This window comes from Microtus pennsylvanicus, chromosome 12 (assembly GCF_037038515.1).
Source record: "Microtus pennsylvanicus isolate mMicPen1 chromosome 12, mMicPen1.hap1, whole genome shotgun sequence".
NCBI classification, from domain to species: Eukaryota; Metazoa; Chordata; class Mammalia; order Rodentia; family Cricetidae; genus Microtus; species Microtus pennsylvanicus.
The window spans coordinates 93834015-93857384 of NC_134590.1; positions in this window are offsets into that span (position 1 = coordinate 93834015).

A 23370-nucleotide genomic window follows, 5' to 3' on the forward strand; every position below is an offset into this window, starting at 1 on the left:
AATATGTAATGGGCATTAATTAGTGTAAGACATAACAGGAATGATTTTCCTTGCCTGAGAAAGTAGTATAATACTTACACGTCAATTTTCTTTCTTTCTTTCTTTCTTTTTTTCTTTCTTTCTTTCTTTCTTTCTTTCTTTCTTTTTTAAAAAAATTCATTTATGCCTGCATAGGGTGATGTATACCTTTAATTCCAGTGATCAGAAGGCAGATGCAGGTCCATCTACGTAGCTCAAGACAAGAATGATTTATGCAGATAATCTCTGAGCAGCCAAGGGCTACATAGAAAGATATTATCTCAAAAAATAACCTTCATTTATTAAAGTATTGCTTTATAAAAATTGAAGAAAGAAAGTACAGCTCATGGGTACCATTACAGCCAGTAAATAACTAAATAAAGTGCACAGAGGCATTGACCAGCTGGAAATTGCACCAAGCAATTCAAGAAGAGAAATTAATACAGGGGTCTAGGAAATCAATGTGCTAAAGAGACTCCCACAGCACTAGGAATATCAACTTTGATGAAATGACTCTAGAATATTTCTGTGCTGAGCCTCAGGTCACACTGGTCCTGAAATATTTGTTCATTTAGATAAGAAAAACAGGAGGCCAACCTGAGAGGAACTGAACTGGCTTAATCTGGAAAGAGGACTCAAGAAGCTCTGGTTCAAACATGTTTATTCTTGCTGGATGTCAGATCACAGCTATAGAACCCAATGTGGTTAGTGTACTCTGAATCAGGATATGACCTTCTTTTTTGCTTTCATATTTTCCCAGGTATAATCTATAGTATGTGCTAGGTAATTGTGTTTAAATTGATCTGTCCTGAGAAAGCTCTGGGAAAGGGTTGCTCTTTTAATGTTTGGTATGTGCTTACTGACATTTATGTACATGTTTTTCTGAACTCAAACAACCTTTCTTGAATCATTGCTTTCTTTGTTATATTTCTGTATAAAGTACGATGAAACTGAAGCAAAGTTGCCTACAGCATTAGACTACAGTCTGCCCCATTCTTTCAGGTCCACAGATTCTTGGTTCAGAAGACAATATCTGCACAGATCGGCCAAAAAGCCAACACTACTCACATATAACAGAATCTATAGAAAAATGTTCACTACAAACACAGCCTACACAAAGTAATTCAGCCTACACAAAGTAATTGAACTGGCCTTTTATACTGAAGACTCAATTCCTCATAGGAAGGTAAGGGCTAAACTTCATAAAGTATATTAAGCATAGACTCCATTTTCATTTCCAAAACAAAGTATAATTTGGCCAAGATAGTGCACGTACCCATTGCATGCAAGCAATGCTATACCAGGGACCACCATACACAATTGCGAAGGTAGAGTCCCAGGGTACTAAGATTTCCCATACATAGGGTGCACAAGAGACATGCCCTCCCAGAAATTGTTTGGATGATGGGTCAGTGTCAAATCTGGTAAGAAGCAAGCCAAGCAGAGGCTGCGCATTCATAAGTAAGATTACAACTCCATGTGTGATTTATTTGGGAGCTGTGTAGTTAAAAGTAAAAAGACCAATAACATCATACATCAGTACGGTGCTCAGACACCAACATGGACTCAGGTATTTGACCAGACCCCTAACCCCCCATACATTGGCACAGCCTTCAGTGGTTACTGAAACCATGGAAAACAGCACAGACCCTTGCGGATGCAGGTCCCAGGAGCAGCCTAGGCCTGAATGTCACCATGTAACAGAGTGGCAGCAAAGAGCACTCGAATCAAATTGGCCCTGGTGGCTGCACAGCCCTTGGGCATCAAAATGTTCACAGGTGGTGACCCACACCCAGGGCATCACAGTGGCTTTGGTGGCAACATATGCATCATTATTTTGACCATGTTAAGATACAGTAGTGGTTTTTAACAACATAGTTCTAGTATCAAATGATGAAACTATTTTTATTTGACAAATTTAGAAGAAAATATGTTTAGCAAATACATTTTATGCTAGTTAAAGAAGCAAAAGCATAAAATTGTTGCTAAATATTGTGCACAGTGTGATTAACATTTAGTAATATTTATTATGAGAAGGAATTTACTACATAAGTTTTATTTTCTCATGTTGACATTTAATAAAGCAACCATTTAGAAAACTATGGGACCTGAAAATACACATTTTCATCTGAAAAGTAGACTTTTTGTACTTATTTCATAGAACTCTTGTGTTCTTCTGACTAGTTCACCTTTTGAGAAGACCAAACCTTTGGATTAAGAACTGGGAAAAGTGATAATTTGATCACTCAGATTAATTAGAAGTTCTTGTGAAGAAACTGAAGAACTGATATAATTTGATTGAGGATTTGAATGGCTATCAAGGCTCCACTGATGAACCAGCATTCTTCCATCTTAGGCTTGAAAGCCACCACAGAGAAAGGACAAACTAGGCTTATTCCAGTTTATGATTAAACCTCCGTTCCTCAAATATTGGGCTGTGCTCCATCTGTAACGTTAACTACATATGGTTCTGTAGTGCCTGTTCCAGGAAATGGCAACCATGTCTTTTGAACCCATATTGCAACTCTACTTTGTTTTATAAGTTTTTTATGACTACCTTGCTAAGACCACCTTTTAGTCATGTCTTTGTTTTAGGAGGTTATTATGACTAACTTGTTATGCTTAGGTTCTGCTTCTGTAATCCTCCCTATTTTGCCTGCCAAATCTCCCATTTGGAAAGCCCCTAACTTAAAGATACCAAAACTTTGTCTTCCTCATGTTCGATGTTGATCTCTTGAGCCCCGCTTTTAGGGAGACAACCTTTGTACATGAATAGGAAAGCTTGCTTTAATTAATTTGGCCATGATGACTTGGGTTGGTTGCCCTTTTCCTTGAATCTTTGGGGTTAATACATCTAGTTCATGACATCAGAAGATTGTGACTTTTTTATTTTTAATATAAAATATTTGAGAGAATGCAGTGACTATGCCTTTCTGCAGCTAACTAGAGTTCTTGTTTGAATTATGTTTTACTCTCTGTAGAAATATCTTTGTGAACAGCAGAAAAGACAGCTAAAAGACCTAAAGCACCCAAACTGCATCAAGGGAAAAACTTATTTTTCATCCCACAGTGGTAAGCTGACTTGTCTCTATTTTTCAAAATTCCCTAGGAATCGAAGGCCATGAATCTGGGCATTACAAAAATGTCAGGGCTCCGCCAATGTATTTCAGGCCAATTTATTACAAGGATGCTTAACTCACTACAGATTTCTTCTGCTTCTCTGAATTATGACATCTGGGATAGAACACTAGAATAAGGATTCTTTCTGTGATTCTGCTTGTGAAAATACATGTTTAACAGTTTCCATCCCACACAAGTGCAGTCTAGAAGACTCTCTCCTTTAATACTCACTGGCCAGAGTCAGTAGACATTTGCAAAGCATTTACAGCAAAGATACAGTGGCCCCTGCAATCAAACTTTCACAGCTCTGCTCTCTGTTCTCAAATTTGAAATGTGTCACATTCTGTATTTTAGAAGTCCTGTTTCTTGTTGAGAACGTTGTTAAATCCCATCTCTTCCACAGTCTCTCTTGACTACTAAGTTTGCAATGACCTCTTCCCTTTCTACAGGCACTGACTCTCAGCGATGATCTTGTAAAGTACACAACTCCCTGACTACTCTGTGACATTGCCCTTGGTTGTTCTATGTGTTCACAAAGACTGGACTCTCCAAGCAAGCGTGTTAATGCTTATGAATAAAATAATGATTTAAATGAAATACTGCTCCTTTTATCCTTATCTACAGAAACCTCCTTCCCTGGACCCCTGCAAACTTCAAGTTGCATTCACAGATTGAAATAGAGGCTGGAAAACATAACCCATAGGATTCTACATCTGAACGAGACTTTTCCTGAGCATATGATAAGAGCAACATTTCAATCAGTTGGTTTGGAGCAATGACATAACTATCTTTCTGTCCTTTGTTGAATTAGGTGAGATAGACTAAGAGTTTATAATAAAAATATAAGAAAACAGATGTATAGAGGTGATGTTCTAATTAAGTTATTTGGGAAGATTTTTATAACAACTTGGCATATGCCAGATCTTTAAAAGTATTATGCTAATTATTACTGCCTGTTAATAGTTCAATAGTTAGTAGTTCATTCAGACTCTTCTGTTCCTCCCACATTAGCATACAGAACAATCTGATTCTTTATGAAATTTTGATATACACATAGTTCTGCTTGCTTTTCTCTCACTCTCCCCTATCTTCCTGTCTCCTCATACCTACCTGTAACCTTATGACCCTAGTATTCCTATTTGCATTTTTATATTGCACATGTTCTCTTTCATTGCCCATTGAGTTTTCATAAAGCCTCTTTCCCCTCTCATGTACTCCTTTTTAGTTTCTGTTAAATCTAAGTAAAGACAATTCACCAGTATTCACTTTCTATATAGGCCTTAAGTCCAGCTATGTGTTTTCTCTACTCTCTTCAAGAGAAATGGTCAATATATATGTATACTCATCTGAGTCAGAATGTTGCATCTACTCTCTGTTGGCCTCCAGCTGTACTGAATAAAATACAAGCTCCCCATTGGCTGTAAATCCTAGGAAATAAAGAATATAGATTTCGCACTCCCTGTCTGGGAAGACCACTATCCATCTTTCTCCTTGTTAAATCACTTCTGTTTTCTGAGTTCTTGAAACTGCTTTTACTTTCCTTCATTACCATATTTCTTATTTGCATTTATCCACTCTCTTTCTCATTAAACCTTCATGTCCTCAAGGATAAAGATTAATGAGTCATGGTAGACTCATTTAGTATAATATTTGACTTATAATAATCATTATAAATACTACCTAATGCATCTGCAAAGACTTTTATTACACCTTCATAAAAGAGCAGTCTATATAAATTTATTGATTCTGTTAGTAGTAATTAAAGACCAGATACTGCAATATTAGGTGACAACTGAGATACAGGGCAAGCCTGTACCTAATTATAAGAAAAATAATAAACTGTTTTCCACTTACTTAATATAGTCAACAGAAGATCCTAAAGCTATGGTATTAGAGCATAACAGAGGCATTTAACATTACCAGACTAAGTCATTGGCACAAGGCAGACTGTAGAATCTTCCAGAACTATGCTCCCTGCTGACAGTGGACTTGGCTTCATAATCTCTCTTGGGAATTTACTTCAAGAAGCTACTAGCAATCACTTGACATTGTTGTGTGAACTGAAGCCCACTTGTCATCAATGAGAGATTCTTATTGCAGATATAAAAAGAACAGAGGGGGCAGGGGAAAAAGAACCCCTTTTCAGTATTATTAACTAATCCAAGTTCAGAATAATCACTCTGATATTTCATCCATTTTTCTATGAGTTGTCAGCCAAGTTCAGAAAAATGAATAACCCCACAAAATTCATGTGAGAAAAAATTAAGTCCTTAATAAATAAAGCAAATGAATTTTTAAGTAAAGGCTATATAGTCAATATATTAAAGCAAAAGTGACAGGATGTGGTGAGGCATTCACCGCTTTATAGAGAAGAGTTATCATGCCCTGACACTCATGTCCTCATTATGTTTCCCTTTTGCAAGCGGATGCAGTTTGGATGTGTTCTATATACCGCTGAGCATCTCTATGAGTTTAACAAGATTTGATTGCTAAACGAATAAATCGCTTTATATAGTACAGGAAAATAATTGTCAAACTTGAAGATAACTTCAAGGATGTGGAAATGATTTGTAGATTTCAGGCAGTGAGGTAGATGTATCCTGGAGAGCAGTTACTGTCTGTGCTACCCAATGCACAACAACTGTACAGTGAGTTGCTGTCTGTGCTGTACTATGCTGTACAGTGAGTTTCTAGACTTTGTGTCCTGCTTAGCAATGAGTCAGAATCACAGACCTTGTGTTCACATCTCTTCTCATTGGAAACATAACTCATTTGGATAAATCAGTCAGTGCAATAGAATATTTGGTAAGTTTATTGTCAAGAAAAGTAGGCACACTGAAGATCTTTTTCCAGAATTGGGAAGTGATACTTCAAGAACTCTAGTACGTTAAAGAGTTCAGGACAGTATCTACCCACTACCAGTGTTCAAAGAGCTTACAGTGGGCAAATAAAGACTTAATTGTACATGGAGCATTTAGAGCTTAGTTCTTGGTGCATCATCTCAAACGCGTGGTTCTTGCCATTTAAAAAATATTTAGGATTATGTATAATTTTCTTAGCCCCATTAACAAAGATATTTTCACATCACAGATGAGGTTAAAAAAATCAAGGACCCAAATCACCCACATTTACTGACTTCACTGCAGACTGGGCGTGGCTGTTGTGGACAATGTAGCTCAGAACATCCTCACTGCATACATTCTTGATTTATCAGGAGGATTCTAACAGGATATGTTCTTGCTCCTCTACTCTTTGTCCTATGCTGGGCACAGAACATTTTTTAAAGCCGAAATAGAATTATATATTTAAATTGCAATTTTCTAACATGAAGATAGAGTAATTTTAGATGTTCACCTCCATGACATCAGCGTTTCAAAGTTCTACTCTCCATGAAGTAATTCATTTTCCTCCTCTGTTCACTAGCAAATTAGTTCCACTAACCCTCAAAGCTTATTTGGTTCCAGGGCAGAACATCTATTGCCTCCCTTCACAGCAAAGTGATTTATCCCTTTGAAGTACATAGAAGTAATTAGGTGTCTACATTTTTTTTTTCGACTACCAGACCTGTTCTCCCCTCCCTGCAAAGATGAATAGACAAAAGTACAAAACTTTATACAATTGAATCGGGTTAGTACAATTTCTAAAGAAGAGAAAATGGTATGCTGAATAGCAGTTTTATATGTGAACTACATTATTTTATGAAAGGACTTTGAAGCTCATTATTGAGTTATAGTACCCTGTTACTGATATATTTATCATACAAGTCCATAGGCCTATGGCTACAGTAATGTGAAATAATAAATAATGACAACAGATATGCAAAATTTAATGAATATGGAAATCTGGTATTATTAATTATAGCTAACTTTAATTCATATGCTGGAAATTAACTATATTTAGGTTTAGACAACATTTTAAGCTTAGTAATTAGAAAGTTTTAAAGAAATTAAATCACGAATATTACTAGTTATGAATGCCTTGCATAGGCACAGACAGTGTGGTGGTTTGAATGAAAATGGCCCCCATAGACTCACAAGGAGTGGTCATTATTTTGGATTTGGTGTGGTTTTGTTGGAGGAAATATTTCACCGCAGGTGGCCTTTGAGGTTGCAGATGCTCTATCCAGGGCCAGTGTCACGCTCTGTTGCTGCTGTCTGCCGAATCAGATGCAGAACTCTAACGTACTCCTCAAGCACCATGTCTGCCTGAGTGCTGCCATGCTTGCCACCATGGCAATAATGCACTAAACCTCAGAAACTGCCCCAGTTAAATGTTTTCCTTTCTAAGAGTTGCTGAGGTCATGGCGTCTCTTCTCAGCAATAGAAACCCAAACTAAGACAGAGAGAGTATTGTGGCAGAAATTCTAATTGTTCTTAATAATAAAAACCCGGAATTAGATATTAGTAGGTGAAAGCTGAGAGATCAGAAAAGCAGTACAGCCAGTCACTAGAGAGACCTCTTACCTCTGACAAAAAGAGAAGTTCTGTCTTCGGACTGCACCTCAGACTGCATCTGACTCCACCAAACCTCAGACTGCAACTACCTCCTGTCTCCTCCCACCTTATATTCCTTTCTCTACCCAGCTTTATCTCTTCCTGTTTCCACTTCCCTTGTGATGGTTCTGTTTCTTTTTGAGACTGGAACAAACTAGTGTTGTTATGGTTTTGGTCCCTTTAAGAGACAAGCCACACCCATTCCCCTCCCCATCCGCTGAGGCAGGCTGATCTTCAGCTTCAGGCCTGAGCTCGCTCTCTTTTCCATCTTCCTCTCAGAGAGGCAGCTTTGCTTCTGCCTCTCTCCCCACTTCTCTGCTTACCCCCTTCTCTGTCTCTGTCTCTGTCTCTTTCTCCTCCTCCTCCTCCTCCTCCTCCTCCTCCTCCTCCTCCTCCTCCTCCTCTCTCTCTCTCTCTCTCTCTCTCTCTCTCTCTCTCTCTCTCTCTCTTCTCCTCCTCTCTCTCCCTCTCTCCCTCTCTCTCTCCTCCTCTCTCTCCCTCTCTCTCTCCTCCTCTCTCTCCCTCCCCCTCCCTCCCTCTCTCCCTCCCTCCCTCTCCCTCTCCCTCTCCCTCTCCCTCTCCCTCTCCCTCTCCCTCTCCCTCTCCCTCTCCCTCTCCCTCTCCCTCTCCCTCTCCCTCTCCCTCTCCCTCTCCCTCTCCCTCTCCCTCTCCCTCTCCCTCTCCCTCTCCCTCTCCCTCTCCCTCTCCCTCTCCCTCTCCCTCTCCCTCTCCCTCTCCCTCTCCCTCTCCCTCTCCCTCTCCCTCTCCCTCTCCCTCTCCCTCTCCCTCTCCCTCTCCCTCTCCCTCTCCCTCTCCCTCTCCCTCTCCCTCTCCCTCTCCCTCTCCCTCTCCCTCTCCCTCTCCCTCTCCCTCTCCCTCTCCCTCTCCCTCTCCCTCTCCCTCTCCCTCTCCCTCTCCCTCTCCCTCTCCCTCTCCCTCTCCCTCTCCCTCTCCCTCTCCCTCTCCCTCTCCCTCTCCCTCTCCCTCTCCCTCTCCCTCTCCCTCTCCCTCTCCCTCTCCCTCTCCCTCTCCCTCTCCCTCTCCCTCTCCCTCTCCCTCTCCCTCTCCCTCTCCCTCTCCCTCTCCCTCTCCCTCTCCCTCTCCCTCTCCCTCTCCCTCTCCCTCTCCCTCTCCCTCTCCCTCTCCCTCTCCCTCTCCCTCTCCCTCTCCCTCTCCCTCTCCCTCTCCCTCTCCCTCTCCCTCTCCCTCTCCCTCTCCCTCTCCCTCTCCCTCTCCCTCTCCCTCTCCCTCTCCCTCTCCCTCTCCCTCTCCCTCTCCCTCTCCCTCTCCCTCTCCCTCTCCCTCTCCCTCTCCCTCTCCCTCTCCCTCTCCCTCTCCCTCTCCCTCTCCCTCTCCCTCTCCCTCTCCCTCTCCCTCTCCCTCTCCCTCTCCCTCTCCCTCTCCCTCTCCCTCTCCCTCTCCCTCTCCCTCTCCCTCTCCCTCTCCCTCTCCCTCTCCCTCTCCCTCTCCCTCTCTCTCTCTCATATAGTAATGAACAAAGCCGAGACACAGACAGAGGAGAGTGCGCTCAGCCATTAACTGAGCTGCTTGATCAGTAATAAACATGGCACTAGGGGACGAGAAACCCTCCTCAGCTGACAAACATCTTCAACACAACAGCCTGCTCTCAGCCTTGCCCCATCCCCCGAAGGCCACTAAGGTCCTGGTCTTCAAAACTGCTCATGGAGTCCAGTTTTCAGCTCAGTCCGCAAGAGAAGAGCATCTGCTCTTACAAACGTACTAGGCTCTGATGTGCCGCCAGTCTGCTCAGCGGTCCCCCTGCGGGTCACCAAGCCCTGATCTGAGGACCAAGCAGGTCTTTGTAACTGATCGCTAATGAGAATGGCATAAAACTCAAATAAAATCATAAAAACAGCAAATCATATGAATTAGCTTTCATTAATTAATTAATCAATCATCTCCTGAAAGAGTATTACTCTGAAACTAGAAATTTAACAGTTTTTTTTATCATTTAACTTTATAATATTTAATGCTGTCATCTACTGTTTTGTAGTTAAATACATTTTTCTTCTTGAAATACTTACACAAAAGCTAAAAGAAATCAAACAGTCCTTCTAATTTGACATGCCAAAGTAAAAAATAATGTCACTGAAATACAACCTAGAGATATTTTCACATATATACATGCACTAGCAGCTCTCCAGCAGGTGTAACATTGACCTGCATTAAACACTTTATCATCTCATTAATTAAATTGGAACCTTGTAGAACGTAAGAAAAAACTTAAAATTAAGATCTAAAACACAAACATAATTGTATACAAAGCGTATTGACACAAATTTGCCAGGGCACCAGAAGCTGCCTTTGATTGGGCAGAGGATCTCCTAACACACACTGGTTATTGACATCTTCACACAAGCCTACTTGCTTGAATTACTTTGAAACATAAAAATTATTTTTAAACTGTTGTAAAATGGCTTAACTAAACATGAAAATTGCACGTCCATATACTTACATAGCAGGAAACCTCCCCCAAATAAAAGCATTCTAGATGAAGAGGGTTCAGTAAAATAATTTATTTCTTGAAGGCATTGAAGATGTTAAGGTTTAGGAGACAAATAGGCGATGTTATAAGAATCCCGTAATAGTGGCAATGGAAATCATTTCCGTCACAGCCTGTCCTGCCCTAGAGGGCTCACACAACACTCACTCAGCTTAATCACTCCTGTCAAATACTCTCATGCACTTAAGAAATATATGAAGAAAATTCTTTGAAGTCTTTGATATTAGGATATGAATTGCTATTTGGATTTCTAAAATTTTGACGTGTTTAGAATCAGTCCTGTCTTTCCCCTGCATTAGAAAGTCTTCATAACTCATGCAAGTGTGAGGCAAGGGAGCAGAGCCATGTTCTCTTGGAGGTTTTCAGTGCTCACACTACTTTCTCGAGGAGAGATTCCACCTTTCCTTTTTATGGTCAGCTTTACTATTTTACTGTAAAAAGAAAAGAGGTTCTCCTTTCTCAGCACCTGTCCAGGATTCTTACAAGAAATGTCTTAGTATGATAGCAATAATTACTTCATTATGCAACTGTGTTGCTCTAAATTCCTTAATAATACAACTTAATGCCATAATATGATAACTATTGTAATATGCGTAACAAATGAATGTGGTCCTGGAGAACAGAGTGATTAGGATTTAATCATGATCGCAATACCACAGTAGATTAATAGAACCCTGAAGAGTATGAGTGTTGACTTTTCCTCCATCGAGATGATTTGTAGATATGATGTTATGTGTTATATAACCAGCCCTAGTGTTGTGGGGCTGTGCTTTCTGGGTTTGTGCAAGGTTCACACATGGGGTAAATTGCTGCCATGCTCCTCAGGATGTACCTCTGCTCTTAACCTTCCAGGAATAAACTGAAAAGGAAGTACACACGGTGGCTTCTCTGCTGCACAATGATAGTTGGAGGTGTGGGAAGGTTTAAATTCATATCATTTGATTAATAAAAAGCGGGTGTCTGACATCGAATCAATGGATTGTCAGATGAGCAGGAAGAATCCACATTTCTCATCTAAGTCACAGAATACCTTCGAAAGAACATTTGCTTCTCAGTGAGGTGCAAACATTTCATGCCTCATGCCATTAGTGGGGGGAAGGGGGCTTTGCCAGATGAATTTATAGTCAGCCTCACTTCCTAGCACAGAAAATATCTTTTAGGCTCAGAAAGGATTGCACAAGTCTAACAAGCTGTCATTATGAGCACAAGAGCCAGGAGGCTTGAAAGCAGGGCCTTTAATTTTGATGGTTTATAGCTGTCACCTTTGTCAAGTAAAACAGAATTCAGCAACGCTGACCACTGGTGAGGTTCTTTATCTGCTGTAAAACAATTAGAAACTTGTTTGAGGATACAACTCACTTGTAGAATGCTTTCTCAGCAGCCCGAGGTCCTAAACTGGATTGTTCACCCCACACAAAGCAGGAGCAGTGGTGTATTCTTTAATCTTCACACCAAGGAGGCAGAGCAGGGGCATCAAATGGTCAAGTCCTGGCGGGCTGCAGAGCGAGACCGAGGTCAGCCTTGGCCACATAAAGCCCTAGAAAAGGCGATTAGAAAGTTACTAAGAAAATGCTCCCCATATTCAAATCTTAACTTTCTTACAGGAGCCTCTCCCACCCGCAATGGTGCACTGCTAGCAGGGACCACTCCTTTATTTTCATTCGGTCTCCTCCTTGCTTTCTCTTCCTGAACTCTAGACGTTGTTCAATGTCTCCATCCTTGTGCCATTGACAAGTATTACTTATCTCAAGATTTCTAAAGTAATTTAATAAAATCAACCTTATCCAGTCTCTTTCGTGGAATCTCTCTCTCTCTCTCTCTCTCTCTCTCTCTCTCTCTCTCTATATATATATATATATATATATATATATATATATATATATATATATATATTTGGTGGGGGTTTCACTGGAAACATTTATTATTTGTGTATGTTTAATTCTCACCTTTTTCAAAAAGACATCAATTGTAAAGAAAGAGGAGATTTGATGTTTAATTTTACTCTTTATCCCATTTCTACCCACACCATCCTACTAAGATGAGGTGTAAAATCATTTCATCATGGGACAATGCTTGCTGAATTGATAACACAACTGTTTTCTTTTGCAATAGATTTTATTTTACACTATTTAAATGCCATTTACTTTCACTCACTGGATTTTTTTCCATGATTCCATTGGTATTTGTTTTAATTTTAAGTGTGCAACAAATAGAGTGTATTTGAGGAATAAGTTTCCACTACTCTAAGTGTATATAAATTATTAGTAATGAATTTGTCCAATTTATATATTTTGCAAATCATACAAAAAACAGGATGAGAATAAAGTATGTTTCTCTCTGTCAATGATTGGTGTTAGTTCATTGGTACTATGAATTTATATGGTTGTTTTACAAACTTTCTCATTAAACTCCTCTTACCAATTTTACCAATTTTAGCATAAATTTTCTATTAACTGTGTTCTTGCAATATGACATCATTAATAGTATTGCTAATTAAACATCATAGAATTGATTTCTGGAAAAAATATATTGCTAATTAAACATCATAGAATTGATTTCTGGAAAAAATATTCTACAATACTTTGTTCCATTTTTATTTCACTGTAAATCGTCTTGTCTCTTGCTCATTTTGTTTACTTCTTATACACAGAGCCTGATTCCTGGTTATTTTTTCATGGGGAGTAAATTACATTGCTATGGTTAGTTCTTACTGATAATCCTATATTCCTGTTATTCTAATAGCTTTAAAATGACATCTAATTCTGAAGAATAGTTGGCAAGCAAGTAAGATATTACATTAGACATCCCATGTACCAGAATGAGCTGGTTTCATTTTTATTATTTAAAAACCATTATAATCTACAAGAGCAATTCCTTAAAGCACACTTGAGCATTCAAAATTGTGTCTTCCCAATGTTTTGTCCTTTTAAATATACCACAGTTTATTTCTATTCCATTGCATCAGAGTGGTTTATTACTTTTTCATGGACACCCTAACATCATCAGCAACTATGTTGCCTAAAACAACAGAAACTAATACTGTTACACTTCTGGAGACTAAGTGTAAAACCTAAGAGGCCAAAGAAACAGACTGCAGGATTCAGGCTATCTTGGCATTATAATCTTTTATAATTTAAATTAATTAATAAATTAATTAAATCTAACTAACAAATGAAATTAGTTGAGATTTTCCAAGTCTTCAGAGTCTGGTTTCTCTTTATTAATAAGTTTCACTCTCTATTTAAATACAGCTCACATCTCACTATAAGCAGTAAAGTGAATCAGGACACAGCGTCCACTCTGCTTTCAAATCTCAACTAAATGGCTAGGCCAATTGCTTACGAGGTCTAATTTTTTTGTCTGTTTATCTATCTATCTATCTATCTATCTATCTATCTATCTATCTATCATCTATCTATCCATCCATCATCCATCTATCATCTATCTATCTATCTATCTATCTATCTATCTATCTATCTATCTATCTATCTATCTATCTATCTATCTATCTATCCATCTACCTCTATTTATCTATCATCTATCAATCATCTATATCATCTATCACCTATCTATCTATCTATCTATCTATCTATCTATCTATCTATCTATCTATCATCTGTCATCTATCTATCTATCTATCTATCTATCTATCTATCATCTATCTATCATCTATCTATCTATCTATCTATCTATCTATCTATCTATCTATCTATCATCTATTCATTATGTATCCATCTACCTATCATCTATCTGTTTTTTTTTTATTTACAAGAATTCCTAGTCCCTCAGCATCCAATACCATGCATATAATGTCTTTCTGAGAGCCCACAAGAATGCTAATATTTTTAGCAATCAATCCATTCAAGGCAATGTATTTTTTTCCTTCTTGTACCTTAAGTTTTCACTTGTCTTTACTTTACTCCCAAGCCACATACACATTTGAAAGCTATTGGTTATAGGATTACCTTACTACTGGTACCAAAATCTATATTTGTTTCTATGTCTCATTATAAGGACAACATAAAATAAGTGATTTAAAGGAAACAGCATCCTCAAATCCATAAAATTAAAAAAAATATGAAGAAGCCATTATCCAATAGGCTAGGCTTGCTCTGTACACTCCCCTACAGTTATTTATTCAATCTTTTCTGGCTCCAACTATTTTCAATCCTCCATGTGACACTGACATCATTTATTTCTGTGTCTCTGTCTCCATGCGACTTTCTCATTTAGGACTCACCCTAATCTAGTATGATCTCATTTTAAGAAATTATATTTGAACCTATCCTATCTTGAAATGAGGTTATATGGTCAGACTATGAGAAGACATGAATTTGGGTGGCCTACATCAATCCAGGGAAACTCCTGTCAGCCCAAACAACGGTAAGAAATAGCACAGCCAAAATATAAACTGAATTCCTCCAGTGTGAAGAGAAAAATGGAAAATGTAAAAGGTCATCAGACTGTGACAACTTCAGAGCTATAACCATACTGAGCCCAAGAGGATGCTGGGGAAGTGATCAGAGACACACACCTCAGGAGCCATGACTAATGATTCCTACAGAGAAAACTTAAAGTGATGTACTGAAAGCTATTGCTTCATTAGGTTTCAGCAAGTTCTCTGTAAGAGATAAATACTTTGGAACATTTTGCCTTTAACTCTTATATTTTCAGCTTCTGAATTCTTACGGTGAGATTTCCACTAGGTTTGCATTATGCACATTTTTTCTGTACAGAACAATATCACATTTAAAATATATTCATGTATTGTAATATTTAAATGTATTAAAAAGAATGGCAGGTGTTTCTTTACTAAATCTAAGTCTGTGGAAATAATATAAGGCAGGGAATGTAGGTTTGCAATGAAAAGTGAATTACGCGCAATTTACATTTCTTATATCTGCTTCATAGGACACTTGAAATTTATTTTGAAGATAGTTTTGAGGCTCAGTGAAGACAAAAAAGCATACTAATAACTTCTGGTTTTCTAGACTTTGTAGCCAATAGAATAATCTTTTTAATGTAAATCTATATTTGTCTATAATTTTTGGAACATCATTATCAACTGTAAGATATGTATAATCTGTCTTTGTATTGTTGCTTTCAGTGAAGTCGTGAAACAACTATTTCTGAGCAATGCAGCTTGAGTGAATTTGCTTTCCTGCTGCTAGCAGTGCTGATTCAGGAGCAGGTTTTTGTTTGTTTGTTTTGTTTAATAGAGCTGAATGACTGTCATCAGCTCATAGCCTTCTTAATCTTATTGTGGAGTAGGCATTTAGGAAGGAGGATACCTAAGGCCAGACTAAAAGGTGAATACTGGGTTTGGAAAATGCCCTTTCTTCTTGTCTGAAAATGGAGGTATTGGTGCCCAAATTATATCATTAGGAGCTACTCACAGTCTTTTCATTATTGTTAGACGCAGGGGCCCAATGACGGGAGATATTGTGGAGCCCTCACCTGAACAGCACACCATACAGAGGTTGTATAAACCGGCTCAACATGGCATGGTCCCAGGCACGAGGGGTGCACTCCACATGGCCTAAGACAGGGTGCCCTGTGATCTGCTTACTTTAAATCTTGCTAAATACCTTTTATTTGAGGAGCTCCAAGGACGGGTGACTTGTGGCAGGACATCCCCCAAACTAAGACAGGGTCCTGGGAACCCTAGGATGGGTAAGGGGAAAAAAAAGACCTGGTCCCCACTCGACCTAAGAATCATAAGGCACCCCTCTGTTCCCAGGAGAGATAAATTGCTTCACCATTCGAAGGAAGGGTCTCTCCTTGTCCCAGTCCCTTCTCCTTTAGATCTGACACCATGGTTGGACTCTGACCTGATGCCCTCCACTTGGTAGCTGCCTGTCTTTATAAAAGAAAGGGGGAACTGTAGGGAGCCGGACAGGATCACCATTACAAGATGGCACCGACATCCTGTCTTGTTGGAAATAAACAACTCCATATTTGGCTAAGCCTTTGGGAGCAGCGTGTCCCCCGCTTCCCGCATGTGCGGTGGATAAGGGTCCTTGGGCCTATCCCAATGCAGTCTGGTGTCAGCTGATGGTGGCAACCAATCACAGGGTGACCCGTGTGCCTACTCCCTATATAAGCAGCTGCCTTAGTGCTCTCGGGGCCCCTTGTTCCCTGCCCCTCGTTCCCTGCCCCTCGTTCCCTGCCCCTCGTTTCCTGCCCCTCGCCTCCTGCCCCTCGTTTCCTGCCCCTCGCTTCCTGCTCTCTCTCAACCAAGGGCACTTCAGTAAATCTTCTCAGTGATCTGAGAAGAATCCTCATGTGGTGATCGTTCTTCCTCGCTGGTCGAGAAGTTTGCCGCAGCACTGGTTCTCAGATGACAATCTTATTGGCATCAGTCAGTCCAGTAGACTAGCAACTTAACTAGCTGCTACACCATGTCTCTGTCCAGATTAGATCCCACTTAGGTGTTCCTCTTAGTTTCATTTCTATTTAGTTGGTGAACAAACGAGGCCCTGTGTGGTATCACGGGGCATATGTTTCATCAATTTTCTGATTCATTTTTTAGTAGCCATGTTGTTCAGGAAAACCATTTATTTTCTTATCACCAGCCACAGATTAAATATCTGATTATCCAAATGGCTCCTTGCAATTCTTACCCAAACTTTATATAAGGAAACATGCTGGGGAGATTGGAATATTTCTTGTGAAAGAGCTCTTTGGGTTATGTTTCTGCGGATCTCTGTGAGTTCGAGACCAGCCTGGTCTACAGAGCTAGTTCCAGGACAGGCTCCAAAGCCACAGAGAAACCCTGTCTCGAAAAACCAAAAAAAAAAAAAAAAAAGATTTGTTTCTATGTGATTAAAAGGTTTTATAAATAAATCTTTTTCTACTATACTCAAGCCTATGACCTTGGTCCCTGAACACTGAATTTTCTGTGTCTTGCTTCAGTATAGAAACTCTTACCGGTTGAGGTGTGTCATGAGTTGTGTAGCTTTGGATAAGATGCTAATCAAAGTGGTAAAACAGCCTCTGGGTTTGTTTGGTTTTTTGTAGCTGTTTTGTTTGTAAAGAGCTCTTACTGCAGCTTCATTTTAAACTATTTGAATTTTTCTAAATAGCTGTCTCCTAAAGGAAATATTCAATGCTCTACTAGATAAAACTTCAAAGTATTTTTTCTAAGTCTCACTTTATTATATTGAAAAAGAAGTGTTAATACTTGTATCATTATTTTTATAGACAATAGTATCTTACTTTGTGCGTTGTCCAATGCAGCTTCTGGACTTTGGAACTCAATTGTCCTTCAAAGGCCCATAGTGACATAAAACTATTCATACACTATCTTACAGCACTCACTAGAAATGCAAATTCTAAAACTGTCTTAACTAATTGAATTAGTTAAATTAGACCGTTTTTTTCTAAATAGATTCCAGAATACTGTATGTGGACAAGCCGTGTTGGTTACGGCCATGTGAGGTACAAGTCTCCTGCTCTAAAAAGCAAATGTAACTGTTGGTCCTAGTTAAACTTTTGGATCTTTCTCCATTTCTTTTCACAAAGATGTCTCACAATCAGTGACTGAATCCAGTCAATATATTAAATGAAGTCAGATGCTATTTCAACAATCAATGCTTGCTGTTAGTGTTAGTGAAATCTTTTTAAAGTTGTGTCTTAGTCTGAGATAATCACAGCTGAACAATCCTTCCCATAGTATGACCCCACTCATTTGGGTCATATTAACCTTAATAGCATGACAGCTATTGCATACTTCCTTCTCTGTATCCTTGTTAAACATTTCCTCCCAAATTTTCCTTGCATGGCTAATCCTGCCTACTGTCAACCTATGAGACCCCAGTTAACCCAAGTAGTTTGAAATAAGCCAGGAATTGAAGAAGTTTGGACTTTTCCTTTCTGCAGGTATAAACTAATGGTCAGTGCAGGAGTTCTGTTGAATGCTCAAGCCCGATAACCAGGTCCTCAGCTTTCTTTGCTGCCATCACAGCTATCAGAAGATGAGAAAGACAGCATGCCTATGAGGAACTAATCAACTACCTCCTGAGATCATCAATGGTAACTCAACCTATGGCCCAAGTGTTGGTTTTGTAGAAAGGAAAGGCAAACAAGGAATTCATTGAGGATGTGTGACTTCTAACAGATAAAGAAAATCAACCTTGTCTGCATTTTCGCTAGCAAATACAAAAATGTACTTCATGTGGTCCTCAGAATTCCTGAGAACCCGAGTCCTTTATTATTATATTATTCACATTAGTGTCTTCACAGAAAGAAAATTGGGGACCACAATTATGTCACATGATACATTTGCACAGGATGCTCATTGTACAGGATAACTTAGATTTGTCTTTTTTGTGCTCTACTTTTTTGCAAGGAATAGGGAATAATTTCAGAGAATTGTTGAGGATAGAAAAATCATTAAATAATAAGCATGTACTATCCCCCACTGCATGGCAGATATTCTGACATTACTTGTGAGTATCCCAGACTTCATTGTGGAAATAAAGTCTCTGAAAACAATAGGAAGGTCAGAGATTTCCAGATTACTATTAGATTCTGCCAACTGCCTACATTCCTTTTTCTGATTCTTGCTTGACAGTATTTTAAGTGTCTTTGTTGACTGGGTCTGTTGAAAATATTTTAAAAAACATTAGATCAGATTAATAAAGAATAATTTTCACAATTCATTTTACTGTGACTTATCTTTAGGTTCTAACTTTCATAAAATACACAGAGATTATATGTATAAGTAGTCATATTTTTACATTTGAACACACCTCTGAAAGCATCACCCAGCTCAACAAAATAGAACATCTCTTTCACTGTTGTGTTTCCCAATGTGTTTTATCCCTTCTACTTGATAATTTCCTATGTAAAACATAATCACTATTTTCATTTCAAACACTTTATTTGCTGTTACCAGTTCTGAACATTATATAAATGGAATAACACTATACTCTTTTATGCCACGCTTAATCTATGAAATATGCATCACAGAATCTATTTTGCATAATTTTCTTACTATTTAAGTAATATCATTAAAATGACTATGACCACCAGTAAAAGTAAGTCTCTAAACTAAATGTAAATAAACTTTCTGATAGGAATAATTTAGATTATTTAAATAATATTATTTGTAACTTTCCAGTTGTTAAATTTATAAGAGATTTAGAGTTAAAAATAGAATTGGCTAAGACCTTTGAAAATGTTGGGAAATAGAGAAAGAATTTTCAATGAAATATGAGAGTGAATGAGTATAAGCAGAGGAAAAGTACATGGCATTAAGTTGCTATAATTCCAAAAACATATTTATAGAACCAGCATTTCTTTGGGAAAAATGACTCTGGAGATATAATCCAGTTAAGATGAATCCAGGCAGATTAGGATGGGCCCCGATCTCAGTAGGACTGGTGTCCTTCAAAGAAGAGATGAGATACAGATGTAATCTTAGTGATAAACAGTTGAGGTCATCTAGGCAGAGTTCTCTTGTGTCTGCCATTTTGTCTCCTAAAGTTTAATTTGTCTGAACTCAACTCCATTTGAAAATTACTATGTTAAACTCCAAAACTATAAACTCTGTATAATTTTGAAATTTTGAGAAGTATGACACAATCTTATCATATCTTCCTCTATTCTTGTCTGGGTGAAAGCTATGCATTGAGAGGAGCACTCTGGCTAGCACATCACCTCATTTGCTTTCCCATTGGTAAGAGTATCGACCTCAGTTACAGATGCCCTTCTTTGTTTCAGGAACTACAGGCAGTTCTCCCTAATTTAGCTTCATTAAAAAATGCAAAGCAGAAGAGCAGCCATACTGATGCTGAGTGCTTTCTTTTATTTTAGTGATGTACTCCTTGATGAACGAACCAAGTGATGAACGGACGCTTAAAAGAAATCCCACACTACCTCAGAAATGAGAACTAGATTGTTATTTATTTAGGGGTAAAACTCACAAATCAGAATTCTTTGCATGAATGGTGGACATAGATCGAATCCTGCAATACAACAATCCGAATGAGCAGCCAGCAAAAAGGAGGGAAGAAAGGGAAGGATACAGGCACTGCATCTGCATATGTAGTATAAGAGGCCACGCCCCAATAGCTGCAAGCTACCACAAGCTGCAAACCTCCCTATAGCATCTTCTGCTTCAATATTATTTTTCAGCTCTGACTAGTATCCTAGCATCCTTGTTGTCACTGTAATGAAACATGTTGATAAAAATCCCCTCAGAGGAAGGAAGTCCTCATTTTCCAGGTCACCATCCATCATAAAGTCATGAAAAAATCTGGAGGCAAGAAACAAGGAGGAACAGTACCTACTGGTTCCCTCCCTACCCATTCCCTGGCTCATGATTAACTAGCATTTTTATAGCCTTGAACCACGCAAGGAATATTGCTGACCACAATTGGGTGGGCCTTCCCATATCAATTAATAATGAAGATAATCCCTTCAGGTGTGCCAAAAGAACATGATTAACAGAGTTCCTCAATTGTACTTCTCTCTCAAATGACCCCAGGTAAGTTGATACTTAAGTCTAATTATTCCAATAAGACAAGTTTATAAATGCATCATGTAGTATTCAGATATAGAATAAAATAGAGTATATAGGGCATCATATATTTCAGAAGCTAAGATACCCATTTTAACCATTTTAATTTAATAAGATTATTTGATCTTCCTAGCATGTTCTACACTGGTCTTGCTGATTTTCAGGTAAAGTAGCCAACTTTGTGATGAACTCAAGGCACACATTCTTACTCTTTCTCTTTTAAAAGCCACATTAGATTCTAAGTGACGAGCCATACATGAACGAGAAAAGATTCTGTTCATATTTTACACAAGAATCCAGGGCAGACTTGCTGTGAAGTACACCACACATTCTGCTTTTGAACTAAGCCTCTGAAAACTTGACATTCTTTCTTTGTCCCTCATTCTTTCCCTGGAGCATATGTGACACAGTCTATGTGTACTGCTCTCCCAACTCAACATAACCCTTTCACAATCAATGCTTATTCTATCAATCCAAGTGATTTCATTTTGTTTTCTTCTAGAGATAGTACTTCATTCTGTGGTCAAACCTTCCAAGGAACTTGCAATAATAATTTCACCTCAGTTTTCCAAGTACTAGGGTTACAAACAGGAACCACCATAGTCAACTATAAAGATAATTCTTCATCTGAGTGAGTGTTGAGTGAATGGGTAGATGGGTGTTGGTGAGGCTAACAATACTATAAGACCAGAGGGTGTGTGTGGTGTGTGTGTGTGTGTGTGTGTGTGTGTGTGTGTGTGTGTGTGTGTGTGTAATGTGTACACAAATAGGAACTGGAACTTGACTACAATATCATCTTTAAGTCAGTTTACTGTTATTGTATCTCTAGACAGATTTCTTTTTGCTGAGTTTTAAAAGTCCAATCACAGCAGCTGTCTTGCAATGTACAGCAAAATGTAGCTTGGTGTAAAGGAACTGTAGCTTAGATTTCAGAAATCCAAGGAGTAATTAAATGAGCTCCAAGTGGTCTCTAAAACAAATATTATAAGATGTCTTTTAAAAAATATTTATTTATTTATTTATTATGCATGCAATATTTTGTCTGTGTGTATGCCTGAAGGTCAGAAGAAGGCACAAGACCCCATTACAGATGGTTTTGAGCCACCATGTGGTTGCTGGGAATTGAACTCAGGACCTTTGGAAGAACAGGCAATGCTCTTAACCTCTGAGCCATCTCGCCAGCCCTAAGATGTCTTTAAGAACTGTAAAGGACAACCATGCTACAATTCATAGACATAGAGAGGCTAGATAATAAGGAGGGCTCAGTGGGGGGACACTTGGATATCCCTGGGAAGGGGAAATAGAAGAGATTTTGTAGGTAGACAAGGGGAATGTGGGGCAGGAACATGAAGGATCAGGTAGAGCATGGATAAGGGGAGCATTGAAAGATATGACTGGGAGGGGGTGTATTTCGGGGTGAGGTAGAAACCTGGTGCAAGGAAAACTCCCAGAAATCTCCAAGAATGATCCCTGCTATGACTCCAAGCAATAAAAGGATACATAGCCTGAAGCGATCATCTCCCGTTACTGGGAAAGACTTCCAGTTCAGGCATGGGGCCACCAAGACAGCCATGTAACTTTTAACCTACAGTTTGTCCTGCCTATGGGATATGCTGAGATAAGGGTAGCAGAAAGACTGTGGTGTGACCAACAAATGACTGTTTCAGACTTAGACCCATTTCCTGAGAGTGAGCCCATATCTTACACTGCCTAAAACACCAGGCCCCAGAGTTTGGATTACCCAGAGAGCTAGAATACAACCAAATATGACTAGAGAAAAAAGTCAATGTAATGATACCTAATAATATTCTGCTATACTCATAGATTGGTGCCTAACCCAATAGTCAGAGAGGCTTCATACAGCATCTGATGGAAACAGATGCAGAGACCCACAGCCAAACATTAGGCTGAACTCAGGGAATTCTGCTGAAGAGAGGGAGGAAGGATTGATCGTAGGAGTCAGAGGTGTCAAGGACATCACATGAAAACCCACAGATCCGACTGACCTGGGGTCTTAGGGGCTCACAGAGACTGCACCACCAACCAGGGAGCCTGAGTGGGACTTACCTAGGCCCTCTGCATATATGTTACAATTTATAACTTGATCTACTTGTGGAACCCCTAACAGTGGGAGCAGTGTCTGTCTCTGGCTCTTGCTGGCATTTAGACTCTATTCTTCATACTGGGTTGCCTTGCCCAGTCTTAATACAAGGGGGGGGGTGCTTAGTTGTACTGAAACTTGGTGTGCCTTGTATTGTTTATATCCAAGGGAGGCCTCTTCTTTTCTGAACAGAAATGGAGGGGGAGTCAATTGGGGGGTGGGATCTGAGGAGATGGGGAGGGCTGGAAGGATAGGAGGGAGGGGAAACTGAAGCTGGGATGTATAATAAACCAATAAATAATTTTAAAGAACATGAATAAATAAATATACGACATTGTATCATAGTCATTTTGAAAATAAAGTGAATATTGTATTTTTATGGTGTGCTAAAAAGTATGAAGTTTCTAGTTTTACCTGAAATATGATAAAGATGAAATTATTTCATTGAATATCCCATTTCTTTAGCATTAGGTAATTTGAAAGTTTGGCCAATAAATAAAATATTTAATATTGAGTTCAGTATTAACTGCAAAAGCTTAAAATACAAAGAAGAAGAAGAAGGTTAAGCTAATTCTTCCACATAAGTTGA